We start from the raw sequence: 20,940 nt of genomic DNA on the forward strand, positions 1-20,940 counted from the left end.
CAGCTTCCCCATCTGTAAAATGGGAATAATAATGTACCTGTTTATATGTGAGTTTTCTGTGATAATTAATTAGATTAATAGATATGAAGGGCTTACTAGATGTCTGATTTATGGTAAGAATCCAATAAATGATAGCTCTTATTATTACTCATATACTCTAGAAAATTCCAGCAACCCTCTTTCCCACACAAATGATAATATTTTGCCAAAATACTTTTACACACGCTGTTTCCTAGGTCCCCAGTTCAAAAATCCTATCCGTCCTTCAAGATCCATCTTAAACATTTCTTCCAAGACACATGGCTTGTATGGAGTCAAAGTCAGTCTTATATCAGTGGTTTGTGGGGATTCTTGCCACATGCCAAGCACCCTGCACATCTAGAGAAATGAGGCAGCACCCTGCCCCAGAGGGACAATTGAGTGGGGAAGGGCATGCGCCTCCCTCCCGGGTTAGCACATCCAGGGCTCCAGGACCCGGGTTAGCATAGCACATCCAGGGCTCCAGGACCACGCCTGCCTCCACCTTGCATTCCCACCAAGTCCTCCTGCAGAAACCTAAGCTTATTACATCCTTAATCACATTGTGGTAAAGCTGGTATTTTTAATTTTGTGAGAATTCAAAAAATATGTTACCATAAGGTAACTCTATGCTTAACATTTTGAGGAACTGCAAAAGTGTTTTCCAAAGTGGCAACACCATTTTGCATTCCCACCAATGATGCCTGAGGGCTCCAGTGTCTCCACATCCTCACCAACATTTGCTAACACCTGATTCTTTGATTATAGCTGTCCTACAGGTATGAAGTGATAGCTTGCTGTGGTTTCGATTTGCATTCCCCCGATGACTAATGATGTTGAGTGTATTTTCATGTGCTTACTGGCCATTTGTCCATCTTCTCTGGAGAAACGTCTATTGAGATCCTCTGCCCATTTTTTAATTGGGTTATTTGTGCTTTTATTATCAGTTGGGAAAAGTTCTTTATATGTCCTGGATATATCCTTACCAGATGAATGATTTACAAATATTTTCTGCAATTCTGTGGGTTGTCTTTAACTTTCTTGATGTCCTCCTTTGAAGCACAGATGTTTTTAATACCGGTGAAATCCAATTTATCTATTTTCCTTGTGTTGCTTAAGCTTTTGGTGTCTTATCTAAGAAGATTTTGCATAACCCAAGGTCACAAAGATTTACTCCTATGTTTTCTAATTTTACCTCTTACATTTAGATCTATGGTCCATTTTGAGTTAATTTTTGTGTATGGTATTATAAGGGATCCAACTTCATTCTTTTGCACGTGGATATCCAGTTGTTCCAGTATCATTTGTTGAAAAGATTATTCATTCCCCATTGAATTGTCTTGGCACCCTTGTCAAAAATCAATTGACCATATGTGCTGATTGAATTTCTAGACTCAATTCTATTCCACTGAGCTATTTATCTATCTTAATGCTAGTAACCCACTGTCTTGGTTATTATAGTTTTGTAGTACATTTTGAAATTGGGAAGTGAGAGTCTTCCAACTTTGTTCTTCTTTTCCGGGATTGTTTTGGCTATTCTGGGTCCCTTGCACTTCCATGTGAATTTTAGGATCACCTTGTTAATTTCTTCCACAACAGCTTGCTGAGATTTTGATAGGGATCGTGTTCAATCTGTATATTAGTTGGAGATTATTGCCATTTTAACAATATTAAGTCTTCCAACCCACAAACATGGAATGTTGTTCCATTTGTTTAGGTCTAATTTAATTTCTTTCAACACTGTTCCCTGGTTTTCAGAGCACAAGTTTTACACTCTTTTTGTTAAATTTATTCTTAAGTACTTTATTCTTTTGCTGTATGGTAAATGCAATTTTTTCTTAATTTCATTTTTTTATTCTTCATTCCTAGGATATAGAAATAAAACTGATTTTGTATATCGATCTTATATCCTGAAACCTCGCTGAACTCGCTTATTAGCTCTAATAGTTTCTCAATTGATTCCTTAGGATTTTCTAAATACACAGTCATGTCATCTGTACACAGAAATAGTTTTACTTTCTTTCTAATCTGGATGCCTTTTATTTCTTTTTCTTATCCATTGCCCTGGCTAGAACTTCCAGCACAATGTTAGAATGCTAGAAATGGAGAGAGCTGACGTCCTTGTCTTGCTCCTGATCTTAGCTGCAAAAACACTGTCTTTCACCTTTAAGTATGATGTTAGTGAGCTTTTCACAGACGCGATTCACGATTTGGGGAAGTTTCTTTCTATTCCTAGTTCGTTGAGTGTTTTTATCATGAGAGGGGGTTGCATTTTGTCAAATGACTTTCCGATTTATTAAGAAGATCCTGTGGTTGTATCCTTTATTCTACTGGCATGCTGTTTGACATCAGATGATTTTCAGTAAACGAATCTTGCATTCCCGCGATAAATCTCACTTGGTTATGGTGTAATATCCTTTTTATATGTTACTGGATTTGATTTGCTAATATTTTGTTGAGGATTTTTATCCATATTCATAAGAAATATTTCTTTGAGTTTTCTTTTCTTCTGATGTCTTGTCTGGTTTTGGTCTCAGGGCAATACCGGCTTCACAGCAAGAGCTGGGAAGTGATCCCTCCTCCTTTTTTGGGGGGAAGAATTTCTGAAGAATTTAATTCTTTCTTAAACACTTGGCCATATTTAGTTTTTTAACTTTTTCTATTTTTATATCTTAAAAGAATACAACTCTGATAGCATGTCCAATAGGAGGAAATGCGTATCCACCCTTTCTCTCTGTAACCCTGAAATTAATCTATGGGATCTATGATCCACGACAGTATTGTCAAAGTTTGAGTTAACTCATAGGAAAGAGAAAAAAGTTCCCCAATTCGTCCTTAAAAAGTTTTCCAAGTTTAAAAAAAAAAGTAGGGAACATTCATCTCCGCGTGAACAGCTTCTCCTGTCACCCCAGCTGTCCTCCATTTCGAGACCCCTCCTCGATGCGGAGTTACGAACCAGGTGCGCGCAGGTCGGATGGGCGACACTGGGGCGGATTGTGGCATCATCCTGCTTCCGTCAGCATCTGGAGAGGGAGGGGTTGGGCCGAGAGGGTCTCCCGGGGCGGGGCGGAGGAGGAGGGAATGCAAAACAGAGCCTCGCCCCTGGAACCCAGGGAGCAGCAACGCCCCTCGCTATAAATTTGGAGCCGCTTCGTCGCGAACGATTCCAGCGCCTGTCAGCCAGGGACCCAGGCAGTGGGCCACAGAGCGCCTGGGCGCGCGCGCAGCAAGCAGCTTGGCCGGGCCGGGGCGGCGATCGATGGGGCGCAGCCCAAGCGGCCCGCGGGAGTGAGGGCGCACAGCCGGCCGCCGAGGCTGCGCACCCAAGGCCCGCACGAGCGCGGCCAGCTCGCGGCCCGACGTGGGCGCAGCGCCCCGCGCGCGGGGGAGTCGGCGCGGGCGGGTCGGTTTCCTGTCTGGGTGTCCTAACTCGGGTGCTGGGCTGGAGGCGCCCGGGACGAGCAGAGAGCCAGCACAGTTCCGGTCGCCGCGCACCCGGAGCTGGCCGCCCTTCCCCAAATCAGGTAAGGGGCGTCTGGCTTGGGAGGGAAAAATTTGAGCTCGTTTGCCGCGTGCCCCGGAAATTTCAATTCTAGTTTGACAAGACTCTTTCGAGTTCAAGCAAGAAATTTGCAGAAATGGGATGCAACCGAGTAAACTTTCTTCCCGAGGCTTTTAGCTAACTCTTGTCTTTTCACCGTGACTTGAGTGGGAAGCCGGTATGACTCTGCCGGGCGTCTGTTTAAAAGTTGCGCTATCTCTAAGGTGAAGTTAAAAATTTCCCCAACCTCCCGCTCTGCTTCCCAGGCGATGCCCCAGCTCATGTCCCCCTCTCCACTCCCTGGAAACCACATCGGTGGATCCTCGGCAGCGGACGCCGCCCCTGCGTGGGGCAGACGCTCCCACCTTCAGGTGTTCTCTGCTGCCTTTGATTCATCAACTTGGGGAGGGGAGAAGCGGGCGTCTCCACACCCTAAACCCCACAGCCTTGGCCAGTGCACATTGTAGCTGAGGCAGGATTGTAGGAAAAGCTCTTGCTGGCTCACTCCCTCCACCGCTCTATCTAGCCCCCATTCTCCAGTTCTCTTAAACGTCCAGCCTACTGTCTCCACAGTGCCAGCCCGCTGAGGTCTCCGGAAGACCTCAGCGTCTTCCCCAAAGCGTCTCCTGCCCGTTGTCTTTGGGTAGCTACTGGAGACCTGGCTCTTGAACCTGTCGGAGGCTTCCTTACCTAATCCTCGCTTGCTAATGGCCCAAAACCCCATCAGCGGCCCTCAGGAGCCCTCTCTTCTGGGTGAAAGTCTAGGTGGCCTCTTTCCTCTGGGCTCGCATTTGGGACTTGGTCTATTTCTACCGTCATTCCGGGAAGAGAAAGTTTAAGTGAGAGAGGTAAGAAATCTGGCGCTGCTGTTCTGTTTTATAACTTTGTTGAGAAACTTGTATCTCTTCCTGAAGATAGATGTCTCATCCCCAACATGGCACTTACCACCTGAGGGACCTGGGTCCCCAGGCGTTTATTCCCTTTAGCATCAGTTGTATCCCCCTTAGAAGTCTCCTCTAGTAAAGAACCAGCCTGCTTCCCTTGCCTGCTGGAGTGTTTCCCCGACTGCAAAGGCCGGGCGTGGGTAACGTCTCCCCGGGCTGTGATGGATTCCACCCTGCTTCCCAGCAGGGGGCTGGGAAGGGAGACGCCCACGTAACTAGCGGGCGTTATTAGGAGAGTCATTTCAGAACTCTGAACCTCAAGTTTCCCTCCGGTGATAAAATTCAGTTCCTTTTGTTTCCAGTTATTGTTTGAAAAATAAAAGTTTAAAGTAATTCCCCTTTTAGTCCATGTTTGGGGTCCTCAAAACTGTCTAAATACCTCTCCTGGTAAATTATCTGCTCTGGGAAAGCACTAGGTTTGCCCATGCTGGCTCCTAGTGTCCATGCCCCACGTCATGCCTGGCAGTTCTGATAACCTGGCTGAAGGCTCAGGGAGTGGCCCCGAGTTGCCAGGTCTCAACTTTGGCTAGTTTCCTGATTATCCTGATTATCCATGTCAAGGCTGTTGCATACTCTGTCCCCCGTTTTTTGTCCTGACTTCTTTGTTCCTTGTGCCCATGATGAGGCCTTGATTTCTGGTTCGGCTCTTCTTTGCTTTAAACTGAATCAACTGCTCCATCATCCAACTCAGAAGAAAAGTGGTTTCCGCCACTGATGCCAGGGAAGACTCATCTTGTCTGAGATGCAGAAAGTGTCTTTCAGTGTCTGTTGCTTCGAGCAATGCTCCACACCTCAAGAGCTGTGAGCTTAGACCTTTCCTGTCTCTCTCCAGCCCTGGTTCAGTGTGCAAAAAAGGGCAAAATTGTGGATCGTTCAGGTTTCTTACTTTTTGAGTTTTTTTGTAGTTTGAGGTAAGATTTGTGTGTATATAATTTTTTGGTTTTTTGCTGCTGCTGCTTATTATTGTTGTTTTGATGACTATGACTAATTATTTGCCCTACGCTAGAGGGAAAATAATGAAAGAAAATTTAATCTGCTACTTACCCCAAACCCAGGTAAAATACTTAGCTAACAAGGAGTTTGAAACTCATAGTTTAAGTGTTTAATGTGTGTCTCCTATAGTTTTATCTGTGCTGTCACAGTGTCCTTTTCAAGCAGCTGTCTGATGCTGTGTTTTGCTTTCGAATTTGTTCGAGGGACCAAGATTGAGTCCTGTCACACTGACACATCTCGGCTGCCTAGTGCCGGCTCCCGGGCCTCTCCCCACGCTCACTGCTTTACCTAGATTTTTCCCCTCAGTCAGGACTGGGCAATGCCAGAGAGTCTCCTCAATAGGTGAGCAAGTTAAGAACTTTATTTAGAAGTGCGAAGTAAACCCAAGTGTTGTGAAGATTAAAAAGCTGTCTTGAAGACACACTGTGGCAATAAACAAAGATGGAGCCAGAGCAATAAAATATGACAGAGGATCCAAGGCCGGGGTGGGAATGCTTTCCTCCCACGTTGTCTGGCAAACTGGACAAATCAGCTTTTAAACTCATCACTGTTGGAAAGTGGTCTTATTTTTCTTCAAAGTAGTTCTAAGGTTTCTCTTTCAAAATCGCCTAGAGTCATTGGATTACATGGTTTGAGTTCCTTTTCACACAGGTGCTTATTAAAACAGTATACTAAAACCCCCATGAGCAAAAGTAAATTTTCTTCCTTTCTGCCTAAATGTAGCTATGACTTTAATTTTCTATTTTATTCATGATATGAAGTTTTTCTACCAAAAATCACCTTTTCAGTGGTTCAATATATAAAGCCATCTTAAACCCAGGAGTATCTATAGGGATTTAAGGTAATATTCAACTGATGTGGCAAGTGAGTGCCCTTATCCTATTAAAGTTCTAGAATATATTTCAATCATAGCAAAAAAAAAAAAAATCTGAAGAGCTATAAATTTGCCAGATGTATCAATTTGACCATTGGAAGTAGAAAACAAAGTATATATTTAGAACAGTCATAGAAACGGCAAGTGAATCTTGCTATTAGCTGTGGTTGCATTAATATTAAAAGTTTTGCCATCTTATTTTGATTCTTTCTCTTTGTAGCAGATGGTCACAGGGGAAAAAATTCCCTTGAATATGAAAACCAAAATTGTCTTTCAAAATATTTTACATACTAACAGAGTATTGACTATATACTGTAAATGCTGTAAGACTCTTTTATTTTAAATTATTCTTATACTTCAACTTAGAAGAGTTTGGTTTGGTTTGGTTTGTTTGGTTCCCAAATAGGTCCATCGTCTAAATGTCTTAAGTAGAAATAATGTCTAGAATCTGCCAGTTATACTTAGAGTTTCCTTCCTATACCCAAGAATACTTTAAATTGTGTTGCTAGTCTCACGTTTCATTACTTTTCCAACATGTACAAGTTCGGAAAGTGGGTGAGAAATGGGTATGCTTTGTTTTTCACAATCTCACTGTGCCTTCATATTTCAAATCCCAATTCTAGATGTCCTTAAAATTTTAAATCATAGAATTAATAATCATTCAGTTTGGGTCAACTTTTATGTGATTTCTTGTTTATTTTATATGCTTATAAGCTGCTGTGTTCTTCTCCAAATGATGTTAAAATCTTATTTATATCAATAGATTTAAGTACTTTGAATGGTTAACTTCAGACTAAAACTATTGGAGAATACAGATATGGGTTGTGCACTCTTAAAGAGAGTTTATGATTGCTAATTCACTCTAAGTTTTCTTTAGATATTTCCCATTTTATATCAATCAAAGCTCTTCTTATCTACCTTGGAAAATGAGGACTCATGTCTATGAAATGTGTCAACAATAGTAGAAGATACAGAGGAAATACTATGGATTTGAGTGATATCAGGCCCTGAGGACATACTCAATACAAAAATGGTCTTTGCCCTAGAGAGATGTTGGTCAAGCTGGTACATATATACATATGGGTCTGTCTCATCATCTCAGTGCCACTGGGGTGGGAAGCCATTTAAAAACAACCCTCCTTTGTCCTACCGTTCAGACCAGTTAGATGTCTACTGTGATCACATTGTTTGACTCCAGCCACTTCCATAATAACCACCACAACTCTCCCCTCCCCATGGGATTATAATTCCTTTGATGGTATGCACCACATCCAGTTCATCCTCACCTTCTGTCACTAAATGCTCCACAGCTCACTTGCTTGCCTGTTTGTTGTTTGTTTGTTTTTGGCTAAAGGTATGGAAAATGTTAAATACATCTCCAGATCCCTATAATTTAGAAGAGAAATGTTAGAGAGAAACCATTTTTTAATCTCGTGTAAGTGTTATCCTATTACAATAAAATGATTTAAAATTGATGCATTAGTCTTACTAATTGAGGAACTAAGTATTAATACAATTGTTTTAGTCCAGAGCTAAAATGGCAAGGGAAAAGTAGAGGAAAGAAGAAGAAAAGTAGAAATGAAAAAGGGTAAAATGTTGAAATATCTAATCAGTGGTTCTGAAGGTGTTAGGGGACAAGTAAGGCAAGCGTGGTACGGTCACCCGGGGAGCACTGTGCATCTCACGGCTGTCTCCACTTTCCCTTCTGCCCCCTCCCCACTTCCTCTACTGAGAACCACCGTATTTCAAAGAGGAGCCACCACAATTACCGCAGGTGTCAAGGTCCGCAGACCAGCAGCCTGGACATCACCTGGGAGCTGGCAAAATTGCAGAAGCTCAGACCCGACCCAGACCCACAGGATAAGAATCTGCCTTTTAACGAGATTAAAGTTAGAGAAGCCCAAGTGCACAGGACCTATGCCTTGTTCAGAATGATGACCTGGAGGTTGTTTTCTTGGCTTTTTAATAAACTAACATTTTAAATAAAGCTAGCAGCACATATAATGTGCCACGCACACCATGTTCAACCTTTAAATACTATGTTTTATTTAATCCTCATAACATCTCTATAAAATAGTCACTGCTTTAGCCTCACTTTATAGGTTGGAATACTGAGCAATAGTGCGATAAGTAGCTTACCCCAATGTGCTAACTGGTGGTGTCAAGATTTAAACCCAGGAATTCTGACTCCTGTGCTCTGAGCGGCCACCCCACTCTCTGCTCTGCACTAGGCTGCCTGCTTTTTAAGGCTGACTAATTGTTTGAGAATTTATTTCAAGTAATAATGTGAAATCAAGTTCTGTTTCCCTCATAGAAGAAAAACAAGATCTATTCCATTTTAGCAATAATAATTCCCTGTCATCTTACCTTTAAATACAATCATGAAGAATTCTAGAAATTCCTTTTCTTTACTTGGGAAATAAATACTAAAACTATGACAGCTCATTATTTAAAACTTAGAGTTTGATATCTCTATTTTTTTCCCATAACTTAATTTAAATATACTGTTTTTACCTTTTGGTGTTCTGATACTATGAAAAAAAAAGTCCTCTGTTGAATAAGTCATTCCCTACATACAGAAACTGTTCAGCATTCCAACTCAAATTATATCTCACTCTTTCAGCTTTCAATATAAACACTTGTTTATCTACAAGCAATGGCTTACAAAACTGTAGTTGAATATGGTTATTAACAGTCAGTCTGCAAGCAAGTGGTGACTTATTTTAAGCCATTGAGTCCCCAAGTGATTCCGCCCCTGCACGATTTCTCCCCGTGCATGTAGATTCTCTGACAGTTGTCAGTTGGATCCTGCCAAATGTCTCTTGTTTTGACAGGGACCCATTGATCTTGCTCGAAAGGCTAAGGTGAGTCTGGGTTCCTTGTGACAATATTTGAGAGGGGAGAGGTGTGTCAATAGGACTGGAGCAGCCACGATTTTCTCAGTAATAAAGGGACATTCTTGGGAGACAGAATTTCACCAGCTACTTGGATCTAGACCTTTAGATATACAGGCAGCACTAACAGTATATCATCTAACTGGTAAGTTACAGGTTGGGGCAGCCATAATGCCAAGTAGTCAGGGTTCGGAAGGGAATTGGTGCCCAGGAGACATCTACACATAGCAGGCAGAGTTTCTTTCTTAGTGCTAAGAAATTATGAAACACCAACGATCTCTTATGACCCTTCAGAGTCCTGCTGGTCTCACTAAGCCCAAGTATTTGTGACTGTGGCTGAATATAATCTGCACCAGGTATTTCTCTAAATAAATTGAAAAATATCTCACAGCATTTCTTCTAGTAAACTTTATACATCACATATAGTTTTCTTCACTTTTTGACTCAAACTCTTCTTGTTATCCAATTCAAATGCATTTTACGTACTTCTGAATCTATGTGGTATGCCCCTAGAACAAGAATGTTCCATTAACCCAGCTTTAATAATCTAACTCTCCTTCCGTTCAAATGATGTCACTTCACATAAAACACATTGTACCCTGATGTCTCCCAGCTCTTAACCTTCACACAGCTAATTGCTGCCACTTTATCAGGAATGGAGGAGAATCTGATATGATTCCTACGTAATGATTTCTTGAATGTGTTCTGGCGTTTGATCTACTAGGTTAAGAGAATGGATTTTTGAGAGAAACACAAATCTATTCCTATTCTTTTAAATTCCCATTAGGTTAAGCCAAATGATGCAATATTATATAGTCATTATATATTTATATAAATATATATTTAGTAACATTTAATGGCAAGGAAAGGTAATCATAAGTGAATAAAGCAATGTATAAAACATAAACCATGAGTGTGACCCAGTGTGTATGTGTGTGTATGTGTGTTTTGACAGATTCTTGTCAGGGTGCCATTAAGTTCTTACTTGGGTCTTTGGTGTTCTAATGAGAATAATTTAGTTATATTAAAACTGATTTGTGAGTAAAATCATTGATATATTTTTTAAGTGCCTACATATTTGTGGAACAGATAAGAAAGACGATGGAAACTATATAACAAATCTTAAAAGCTTTTGAGGATTATTAAGATCAAGGCTAAGATCAAAGGTGACTTTTTTCTTTCCCTTTTTTTTTTCAATGTGCTTTCAAAATTTCCTATAATGAACCTTACTTTCATACTTCTTACTTTTTGTTTGTCTTGGAATTTCTCTCACTTTCCTTGTAACCCACGCTAGATTTCAGATCCTAGACAACTAGTGTTAACTCTCTGGAGAACAATACTAGCAAATCTGACCCCGTCTCTAATTTTTTTTTCCTGAGGTTCACTAGAGCCTACAAGAGTCCCCAGAATTCAGACAGTAGTGGTATTTTCATAAGAGAATCATGTTATGAGAAACTTCTTTTGCTGTATCAGCAAAGCCACCAAGAAATAGAGGTGAAAATAGATCCTTCTAATGCCAAAATTCTCCTGTGCAACAATGCTTTAGTAAGTTGACGTATGTTGTTAAAAAAAAAAAAAGTAACCTGTACACAATCTTCTTGATTAACTCTTCAGCTTTAAAAAATTTCTTACTTAAAAAACTTCAAATCTATAATGAAAAATATTGATGAACCTGGCTACATAAGAAATTAAAATGATTATATGCTAAAAGCACCGTAAAGTCTAAAGATAAACAGGAACTCAGCAAGCTATTTGCAACACGTTATGTGTGAAGGTCAGTTCCCTTAACATAACATTAGCTCTTTAGCATAAGAAACAGTGAACAACCCAATTGAAAAATGAGCAAAGGCCACTGGTAGAAGGCAAACTAGTAGAAGATTAACTCCATAAAATAAGAAAACAGAAAAGCTCAACCTCATTCATAACCAAAAAAATGAAAATCAAAACAGATATATACTTTCCACATATCATACTTAGAAAAAAATTTAAGATTTGAAAAAAGTCAGATTTTTGGAGTCATAATTGGTGTAACCTTATAGAGGACATTTTGTAAGTACCTTTCAGAAACTTAGAGTGTACAAACAATTTGCTTCAATAACTATGTTTGAAACTTATTCTACTGATATTCATATAAGTACAGAAATGTATATATATATATATGATCAATGAGGCATTTTTTTTAAGCAATCAGAAAGGGAAACAAAAAAATCTTTAAGGCCCATTAACAGTGGGCTGGTTAATAAATAAATTATCATTTATCAGTGCAATGACTAGAATACTGTATGGTCATGAACAGGAATGAGTTACATTTATGTATACTGATGTAGAAAGTTCTGCTAGCCATATCATTAAGTTAAAAAAAAAGAAAGAAAGCAAAGAGGAAAATAGTATGAAGAGTAAAATGAAAAAACATGGATGTCCACATCTGTATGTACATGTCTACATTGTTTAAAGTCCTGGGAAGATCCATAAACTGTGAGTAGGAAGCATCTCTTGGGAGTGGATCCAGAGACAATTAGAGGGGCTTGGAGACGTGTACTTTTATTTTCTACTCGTCCATAACTTGCCCTTTATACCACATGCATGTATTATTATTTCTATGAGATATAAAAACAGAGAAAGATCTTTTAAAACAATATTTTAATTATACTGTAATAACACTGGATCAGCTCTATATTAAAAAGAATCATTTATCAAAGTTTGCAGATTCACAAAGATCTAATCTGATATTTCTTATATTTGGTAGTTATATCTACAGAAGTGTCTTAGAATAAAAATGCACTATTTTACCCCCAGACCGTCTTTTTCTCCGTCTCTCATGTGTCTGCGAGGCTATGGGGGAAGGTGTTGACTACAAGCAGGAAGGGGTGAGACCCCATGCCAGAGAGCCGCTCAGCACAGCATAACCCTGGGTAAGGGAAAATACGTCCTTGCTGTGGACCACATGGTTTCATTCCCTGCAAAAACATTCTAAGATGTAGTGTTAATGCTTACTCTGTAGATTAAAAAATAAAAATCTGACCATATTCAGTGAATCACATTAATCTTTTCTCCTTTCCAGATTTGATGCATGATAAATTGGTCTAAAATAGCTGGGTGTCTATCCGACTAAGTCACTGAAGCCATCCCAGAGGGTCTGCATCCAGGTAAATGTCTTACACCTGCAGCACTGCATCTGCCAGTAGTTTCCTCTAATGTGTCGACAGTGGAGGTAGCACAGGAAGCCACACACACTATTGTCTGGTGATAGAAACAGAGGAAACAGAAAAGAACGAAATTCCAGTCTTACCCCATCCCTTCCAATATGCAGCTGAGGAACATATATATGTACATGAGTTTAAATATAAACAGTGTCACAATTACCACGACATTCACGCATTGATGATAAATCACGTGAGAGCTTTGCAAACTTTTGGCATCAAGGATCTCCTCGTGGCCGCGTGGCCGTGGGTGATTGTTCTGAGCGGCTCTCTGTGTATGGAGGGCTTTGGAGAGGCGAGAGGGAAATGATTGTGCTTTCTCGTCAGCCACCAAGTAGGGGACGGACTGGGCTCTGTGATGCCCCAGCACTTACTTCCAGAGCACGTGTCTAAAGACCGTAAACCTTGACACTTGACCTGCTCACCTCTGCAAACCCAAATGTCTCGGAGTGTCATTCTTACCAACGTCTCCCGTACTCCAAGAAGATACAGGGAAACAGGGCATATGAAACTGGAGCCAGAGGAACCCTTCAGTCCACGTGGAGTGCAGCCCCTGGGAGATGTGAGTGCTGTGGAGTTTACACAGGCATTACTCTCAGAGGCTGAAAGGGCATGGGGACAGCTCTGTCGGTCCAACTCCCGTCACATTGGCTTGTAGGATATTTTTTTCTTAAAAACCTCCTGGATTTACCCAGCTCACAAGATTTTTTTTTCCTGACAAAAAGTCAGCTCAAAGAACAAGCCTTCAGTTTCCCCAGTTGATGGGAAGACACTCCCTAGTCCCTCCGGGGAGAATGAAAAGAGTAGCTTGTCCTCTTCTGCATAAGTTGTGATTGCATTTTGTCAAAGCGGAAGAGAGATGGGATGGGTGGTGGGCGAGGGGACAAACGTTAGAGTCGACTTTATGCTTTGCTTGATCAGGTGGGAAACACTGGCTGGACGGCGCTGCACGGTGCTGGGAGGAAACCAGGTCTGCTCTAATCTTTGGGACAAAACTGTAGTTCGGCGGCTGGAAATATTTAGGGTTCTTTTTTGGGTTTTTTGGCGGTGTAGGTAAGCTTAGGAAGCTGGGCTGTGCGTGTTTCTAGCAAAAATTCAGCTCTGGAAAAAATGCATTAATACAAATGTCCTAGTTAGGAAGACTCTAAGACAGGAAATTTTATTTTACATCCTAAGAGGACCGAGCAGAAGGAGCTCTTTGTCCGCGATACCCCGTCCACCTCCCCGCAGAAGGAGCAGGACGGAATCCCGGGGCTCCTGCTGAAAAGGATTCTTGCACCAGCCACTCTCATCCTGCATTTTCGAAGCCCTCGGTTTCTGACCAACACTCACACATTTGTAGCAAAACTTTCGAAATAACTATGACATTTTGCTTACAAATAACAAAACACTGAAGAAAACATTCTGTAAAACTTTAAACTTTGTCAAACTTTTGTTTCAAATGAATAAGCAAAACATGCTTAATTCTAAGAAGTTATTTTTTTGTTGTTGTTAAAGAACTGATGCTATACCAATTCTGCCACAACCGGTGCCTTTGCCTTTGGTTTCCTGTAAAATACTCTCCAAGACCCCATTTCAGCCTGTGGGCACTATAGTGAAAGAGAAAAACTTTTTCAGAAGGACCCTCGAACTTTGTAATGTACCTTTTACCAACTTACAGTGACAGAACTCTGACCTCTCATTGATTTAAACCAGTAATGTGTAAACAGCAGTTCAGAGCTTGTTTTTGTAGGACCAAAAGAATTTAGGTTGAAATCTACTTATGACAAATAGGGAAAACCCAATTAGGACATTTAAAAGAAGAAAGACCGTATTCGGTGGCTTAAAATCTATAGACCTGCACTGTCCAAGATAGTGGCTATTTGCCACATGTGGTTATTTAAATTTAGATATAAATTAGTTACAATTAAAGGAAATCAAAAATTCAGTTCCTCAGTTATACTGCCCATATTTCAAGTGCTCAATAGACACGTGTGGTTAGTGTATTGGACAGCACGGATATAGAGCTTCTGTCATCAGAGAGAGTCCTACTGGACAGTACTGCTATAAACAAATTATTAATAATGCATTGGACTTCCATTGCCACTTGGTAAGAAAGTTTATATTCTTTTAAACTTATGTGGAAATTATAAAGTATTTCTTAACCTACAACTAAGAACATTGGAATTCATCTTGTGTATAACTCTCACAGGCCCCTTTTCCTTTTTCCTATTTATTTGCATATTAAAATATATGGAAATAAGTATTCTATGTACTCTTCTAAATTTAGAGGTTCTTGTTTTCTTAAAAATTGTGAAAAGAGGTACACACAGTTATATGGAGCTGATATATGGCTGTTGGCTTTTTTGTCTGCATCACTGACATCTCCAGATAAGCAAAACTAGAAAAGATGTAGGATCATTTTTAAAGACCAATATTTTTTCTTGACTGTTTATGTTCAATAATATTTTATTTTTTCTACAGCTATAGATATGTCTCAATTGTATTGACTTAACTAAAGCTGATTTTTTTTAAACAATTGGAGAGCTAAGCAAAATATTAGACTGTTTAATTCTTTTTTCTCTTTTTTTATGGAAATGTACAAAATATTAGAAGTCTCGGGGCTGGCCCCATGGCTGAATGGTTAAGTTCGCACGCTCCGCTGCAGGCGGCCCAGTGTTTCGTTGGTTCGAATCCTGGGCGCGGACATGGCACTGCTCATCAAACCACGCTGAGGCAGTGTCCCACATTCCACAACTAGAAGGAACCACAACAAAGAATATACAACTATGTACTGGGGGCTTTGGGGAGAAAAAGGAAAAAAATAATAAAATCTTTAAAAAGAAAATATTAGAAGTCTCTACCTTTATTTCCAAAATTGTATGTATCATGGATGTTTATTTTTAATTTTTTTTTTAAAGATTGGTACCTGAGCTAACATCTGTTGCCAATCTTCTTTTCTTCTTCTTTTTCTTCTTCTCCCCAAATCCCCCCAGTATGTAGTTGTATATTCTAATTGTAGGTCCTTCTGGCTGCGGCATGTGGGACGCTGCCTCAGCGTGGCCTGATGAGTGGTGCCATGTCCGCCCCCAGGATCCGAACCGGTGAAACCCTGGGCCCCCGAAGTGGAGCACGCAAACTTAACCACTCGGCCACAGGGCCATCCCCTTTAATTTTTAACTAATATAGTCATCCCCTGTTATAGTATATTCTTAAAGTTCTCATTCACCACTTTTCCGCTAATATGAAACGTCATTATTAAAACATCAGTCTCAGTTATTCTCCAGTCTCTTATGATGCGGGGTCGGTGAGCCGAGGAGTCGAAAGAAAGATTTCTTAGACTCTTAAGATCTGGCAGTAGTGCTCTTTTATTTAGAGAATAGTGTAGCATGGGGACAGGACCCATGGGTAGTCAGAGCTTCTGCTGCTGCCTCTGCTTCTGCTGCCCCCGCTGGCATGGGGACAGGGCCCATGGGCAGGCAGAGCCGCTGCTGCTGCCCCCGCTGGTATGGGGACAGGACCCATGGGCAGGCAGAGCTGGTGCGTGGGGTCAGGACCCACTGGCAGTCAGAGCGCCTGCTGCTGCAAAGTTGGGTGGAGAGTAAGGCTAAATTTAAGGCATAGGTATGTGAGTTATCTCTTTACAAGACAAAGAATATGTAAAAAAGTTAAAATGGTATCAGTGCCCGTATGGTCTGGCCATTTGGCGGTCCCACAACTTTTAGATAAGAATCAAACCGGATTGAGTAAATGGCAGAAGTCACCGCTTGAATTTTATCCTCGGCTAAAGACAAAGGAGGATTTGTGGAGGCGGGGTGGGGGTCAGTTACATGAGGTTGCCAGACAGTAACCAACTTAAGTTCTTGCCTCTGGCATTGATTAAGAGCTTCTAGAGATAAGACCATCCCCCCTTCTTCCTGGCACAGAGAGGGAGGCATCTTCACAGATAGAGGTTTCCCTTAGAAATGTAAATGTTTCCCAACAAAGGGGCAAACAAATTCCACTCCTTGGAGCCTGAATCTCATCTGTAGTTTTAAAACTAACCAGCCTAAAAATCCTCATCATAAGCCATTTTAAAATTAAGCAGCCTAAAAATCCTCATCATCTTATACCTAGTAGTTCAATTACATTTGGTTCCTGGACTAATGGTTGTGTGTTACACAAGGCAAAAAATTAAAAGCAAATTTGTCTTTGAGTCATCGAAGCATCGAGGATTTGAAATAGCTATGTAACTAGCTGTGAGAAAGCATATAAATCTCCAGCCAACATTCCCTTTACACATTTAATAGTGTCATTTTTCAGGGAAAGCATAAATAATAGAAGTTTGGACCAGTTTGGAATCATTGAATATGAATCCAAGAGTCCAACCAATGGAAAAAAGGCACAGTAAAGGTTGGCCATTTGTGGGGTGTTTTTTCAATAGACAAAAATATAGCTTTCTTTAGATATAGCAGGTTTACTCCAAATAACCTAATATTCACACAGTTTATCTACAGTAACATTGTTCCTAGGCTTGAATAATATAGCTAGATATGGTGGGCACATAATTGACCATGTAGGAGATTCTAATTTAAATTAGATTACCATTAATATTTTTATGCTTAGAAGAGCTCAGAGAATTAGTCTCTAAATTTAGAGGGTCTGTTTTGCTGGCAAGAACTTTTGACTAGTACCGGAAGTGTTGTCATCCTGTCCCTTAAGCTAGTTAGCTATTCCTCTTAAGAAGATTTAGACGAAGAGGAGTCATTTTTTAAATTCCTGAAAGGTCTAGGTTATCTCAGAAACCGAATAATACAGTGCAGACCTGGCAGAAGGCAACCAGTTATCTAATACACTGCAGACCTGGCAGAAGGCAACCAGTTATCTAAAACTCGGTCTTTGGCACCTTTGCAGATTTTAAAGAAATGCTAGACTCGCCCAGGGGGCCCTGGGACAACAGGAACAAAGCCAGACCACAAGTCCAAAATCCAATCAGTAGCAGTCTTCCTCCTCCTCCTCTCATCCACGCAAAGCCGGGATAACTTCTGCCCTCAGCATGGGCCACGGCGGAAAGCATGCGGAGGCGCTGGAGATAAACCCGGTTGTGGGTAAAGGCCCTCTCTTGACCTAGAGCCTGAACCTTGGCTCCTCAGGGATGCTCCCAGGTCAAAGAAGAACGCCAGATGGGTGTTTTGCTGCTTCCTGGTCCCTCCAGTGCAGTCAGTTTGTGGAGCAGGAGGATAAAACAACTGAGTGTCTTCCTTAACAGTGCAAGGCAAGAAATGAATGCAGCCTGCTTTGGCAGTGTGAAAGCAATGCAAATTCGAGTCATTGAGGACAACAGCTTCTTGTATGACATATACAACACTGATGGGCCAGCCATATTTTATTCAACTCTAAACCATTAATGAGTACTAGTCTTCGTTTTGCATAGAGCATGTTTATCTATACACAGTTGAACAAATAGGGAGCGTTGGAAATGGCCGTGTGAGAAGTATTGGCCCACCGTGCATCAGCTTGGTTTGAGGGAGTAGTAGGCTGTCCCTGGATTTCTGCTAAAATTTAGATTTGATTGGATGGAGGTAGACAAAACAGACCATCTGAATTAAAGAGTGAGAAATACAATATGCACCAGTTAAGTAAAGGAAAACTTACACTATGAATAAAACAATAAATGTCAATAAATTTAAAAGTTTATCTTAGCTTCCTTAAGATATATGACAAAGTTAACAGACCTAATTTGACATCTTAAAATAAAGAGATCTATGTAACCTATTTTGCGATTATCTTCTTAAGAGGATGTTTTGATATCTTTAACTTTCATGTTTAATCTATTTTTTTCTTTTTTTAGTTTCTATGGTATAACTATCCATCAATCCATATTGGTTGACTTTATATATATATAAGGATCCCTAGAGAAAGTAATTCTGCAGTCCTCCTCAGCAGTTCATTCTAACAATTAAGAACCCTTAAGCTAAATAGAATAATTCATTTCACAGGAAACTTTTATTCAATATGTATAATTAGTTTTAGTTAACTTTATTAATGAAATGTCGCAAATCAATTAGGTTTGCAATAATCAGGTGCTGAGGACCCAGGAGGGGCCATCTCTCTCACAAGAGGGGAAGGTGACACACAATTTAGTTGGGAAGCAAATGTAATTAGATGTGATCAGTTGAGTATTCCTGTCCGATATGGAGTCGGGCACATACCCAAGCCTGAGTACACAGCTTTATAGAGGTAGAAAAAATAATGTGACTTAGAAAATTTCTTCACGGTCCTGTGGGCCACAAACTGACAGCCAAAGGGGGCCTTTGAAACTACAGGAAGACAGGTTTTCTTAAGACAGAGCTATGCTGTAAATTTCTTTTTCAAATCTAAATGCCTTTAAGTAGGGTAGTATATGAGCTCTCCTATTTATTACAGACATCACCATTCCTAATGGCTTATATTGGGGGCTTCACACATTTATTTAACTGCCCAAATCCTGATGACATTTCAGTTGCAACTAAACGACCTAGAAGTTTGTCGTTGAATGGGTGTGGGGTAATCCTAAAGTTTCTTTCCTCTGACTCTAAAATAGGAATGGCAAAGAAATGTTATGACAGTAAGGATCCTTCTGAATGAGAATTATATTAAATACAAGTTATTCCTATTTAGGGCTGCAGTTTGCAACAGATTCTGCAATGATTCATTCAGTAAGTATTTTTGCTGGACACCTAACATGCCAATCACTGTTCTTGGCACTGAGGACAAAATGTGAGCAAATCAGACAAAAATCCGTGGCCTATAGAACTTACATTCTATCTAGACAGAAAAGCAATCCAGTAAAATATACTATATGTTGGATGACATGGAGAATGGGAATAGAGTGTGGAAGCAATGAGAGAGGGAGGTGCCACTTTAAAAGGGTATTTAGAGAAAGCCTCCTTATTAAGAAGGAAGGAAGTCTGTGGACATCTGGGGGAAGGTTGCTCTAGGCAGAGGGCAGAGCAAATGCAAAGGCCCTGAGGCAGCACTATGTGGTTGTATTCAAGGTGCGGCAAATAGGCCAGGATCCTTAGAAACCACACAAGAAAAATGGATAACAAAGGAAAGACCCAGTACTGAAGAGTGCGAACTAACAGGTAGAACCTGGAGACAGAATGGATGCTAGAAGAGGGTAAGCAAATGGAATTTTAAAACCTAAATGGTTTAAAGACTTAAAATGCTTTGAAATGTAGGGAAATGTTTCCAGCATCGGAGATTTTGAAAGAAGTCAGGTCTGTGATTCGGTCTCCAATGGCTGGTTCTGTGGCTACAACTCAACTCTCATGGTTAGAAACCTGCATTTGATGTTAGTGCCTCCTGGACACCCAACTGACTCGTTTGGTGCCTTTGCTATACTTCAGAAACACTTTGCCTACCTTGCCCTGTAATCCTATGACTCTGGCCCGAAAATCAAACTCCTCAAGTAGGTTAGGGGTGCATGGGATTGCCATTAGATTCTTTTTAGAGAAAGCTTTGTCTTCTTAGACAGATACATCAGTAAACTTAACAAGTCCCAGGGACACCACCGAATGCGAAATGATTTCGTATGCTGGTTACTCCATTGAGATTATTTTATCATCAAGTCCAACAAAAAGAAAATTTTAAATAAGATACATTTGGGATCGTATATGTGGCATCCATCCACATATAACTGGGAATAAAATTATTTAACAGAAAATTTCAAATTCAACCAACTCTAAACACACAAGATAGTCAGAATGAGAAGGAACAATCCTGACTTTGTGTTATTTTTTAGTGGTGGTGTTTTCTCATAATCCTCATGCTTTTTTCCTGTCCTGCTATTCTTCAAGATTTCCTAATGAGGACTGGGGAACAGGCGTATTTAACAATCTGTATTTGCAGGCTGGAAACAAGAAAATGAAGACTAATAGTTTCTCTCCCGCTAATTTGATTTTCTACAGCTTCTCTCCTACCAGCTTAGGCAAAGGACTGAGTTACTATTTCCAGCAGATGGGGCCAAGGAAAAGACAAGCATCTGGGATGTCATGCTTCCCCCAAATGGGCGAGCCGCCCTACAGGCCTCCATTAGAGACTTCCCCAAGAGTAAGAAATGAGAAGTGATCATGAACAGAAGGAGAAAAAATCGCAACTTCCTTTATTCTGGAAAAGCAATACTCAATGGTTGGTTAACAGTGCTACCGTAAACATTCTATACATTTCTCCTGCACATGTGGCAAGTGTTAGGGTATGTACTCAGAAGAGAAAGTGATGATTTGACTTCCAAAGTAGTGGTGTTAGAAGGAGGTTCCTGGAAACCGGCTGTGCTGAGTTGACAGAAAGCCGTGGGGTTCAGTCCTTAACTGCCAGTGTGTGGCTGGCTCTCTAAACCGAGATACGACCCAAAAAGAAGCTCTCCTGGTGTAATTCCACAGGCTAGCTAATGGCACAAATACCTGTTTGTTTATAGCTCTCCAGGAATTTATTTTCCAGTATCCTCATATCACTGACATCCCGTTAAATCAGCCCC

General features: G+C 40.6%; 1 protein-coding gene across 7 annotated transcripts in view; it reads left to right on the forward strand.

The window, feature by feature from the left end:
• The first annotated feature begins 3,185 nt into the window (after nucleotides 1-3,185).
• AGTR1 (angiotensin II receptor type 1) overlaps nucleotides 3,186-20,940 on the forward strand; it is a 44,627-nt gene continuing 26,872 nt past the window's right edge. The window contains exons 1-4 of one of the 7 annotated variants that reach the window (XR_006885269.1): nucleotides 3,186-3,542; nucleotides 12,061-12,176; nucleotides 12,326-12,410; nucleotides 15,057-15,100. The gene's annotated coding sequence lies outside the window, so the exon portion shown is untranslated. Of the gene's footprint in view, nucleotides 3,543-12,060; nucleotides 12,177-12,325; nucleotides 12,411-15,056; nucleotides 15,103-17,336; nucleotides 18,169-19,082; nucleotides 19,121-20,940 lie in introns of those variants that run through there. The other 6 variants (XR_006885258.1, XR_006885265.1, XM_046639261.1 and 3 more) reach the window with 6 other exon arrangements.

The sequence above is a fragment of the Equus quagga genome, chromosome 1 (genome assembly GCF_021613505.1).
Source record: "Equus quagga isolate Etosha38 chromosome 1, UCLA_HA_Equagga_1.0, whole genome shotgun sequence".
Taxonomy (NCBI): domain Eukaryota; kingdom Metazoa; phylum Chordata; class Mammalia; order Perissodactyla; family Equidae; genus Equus; species Equus quagga.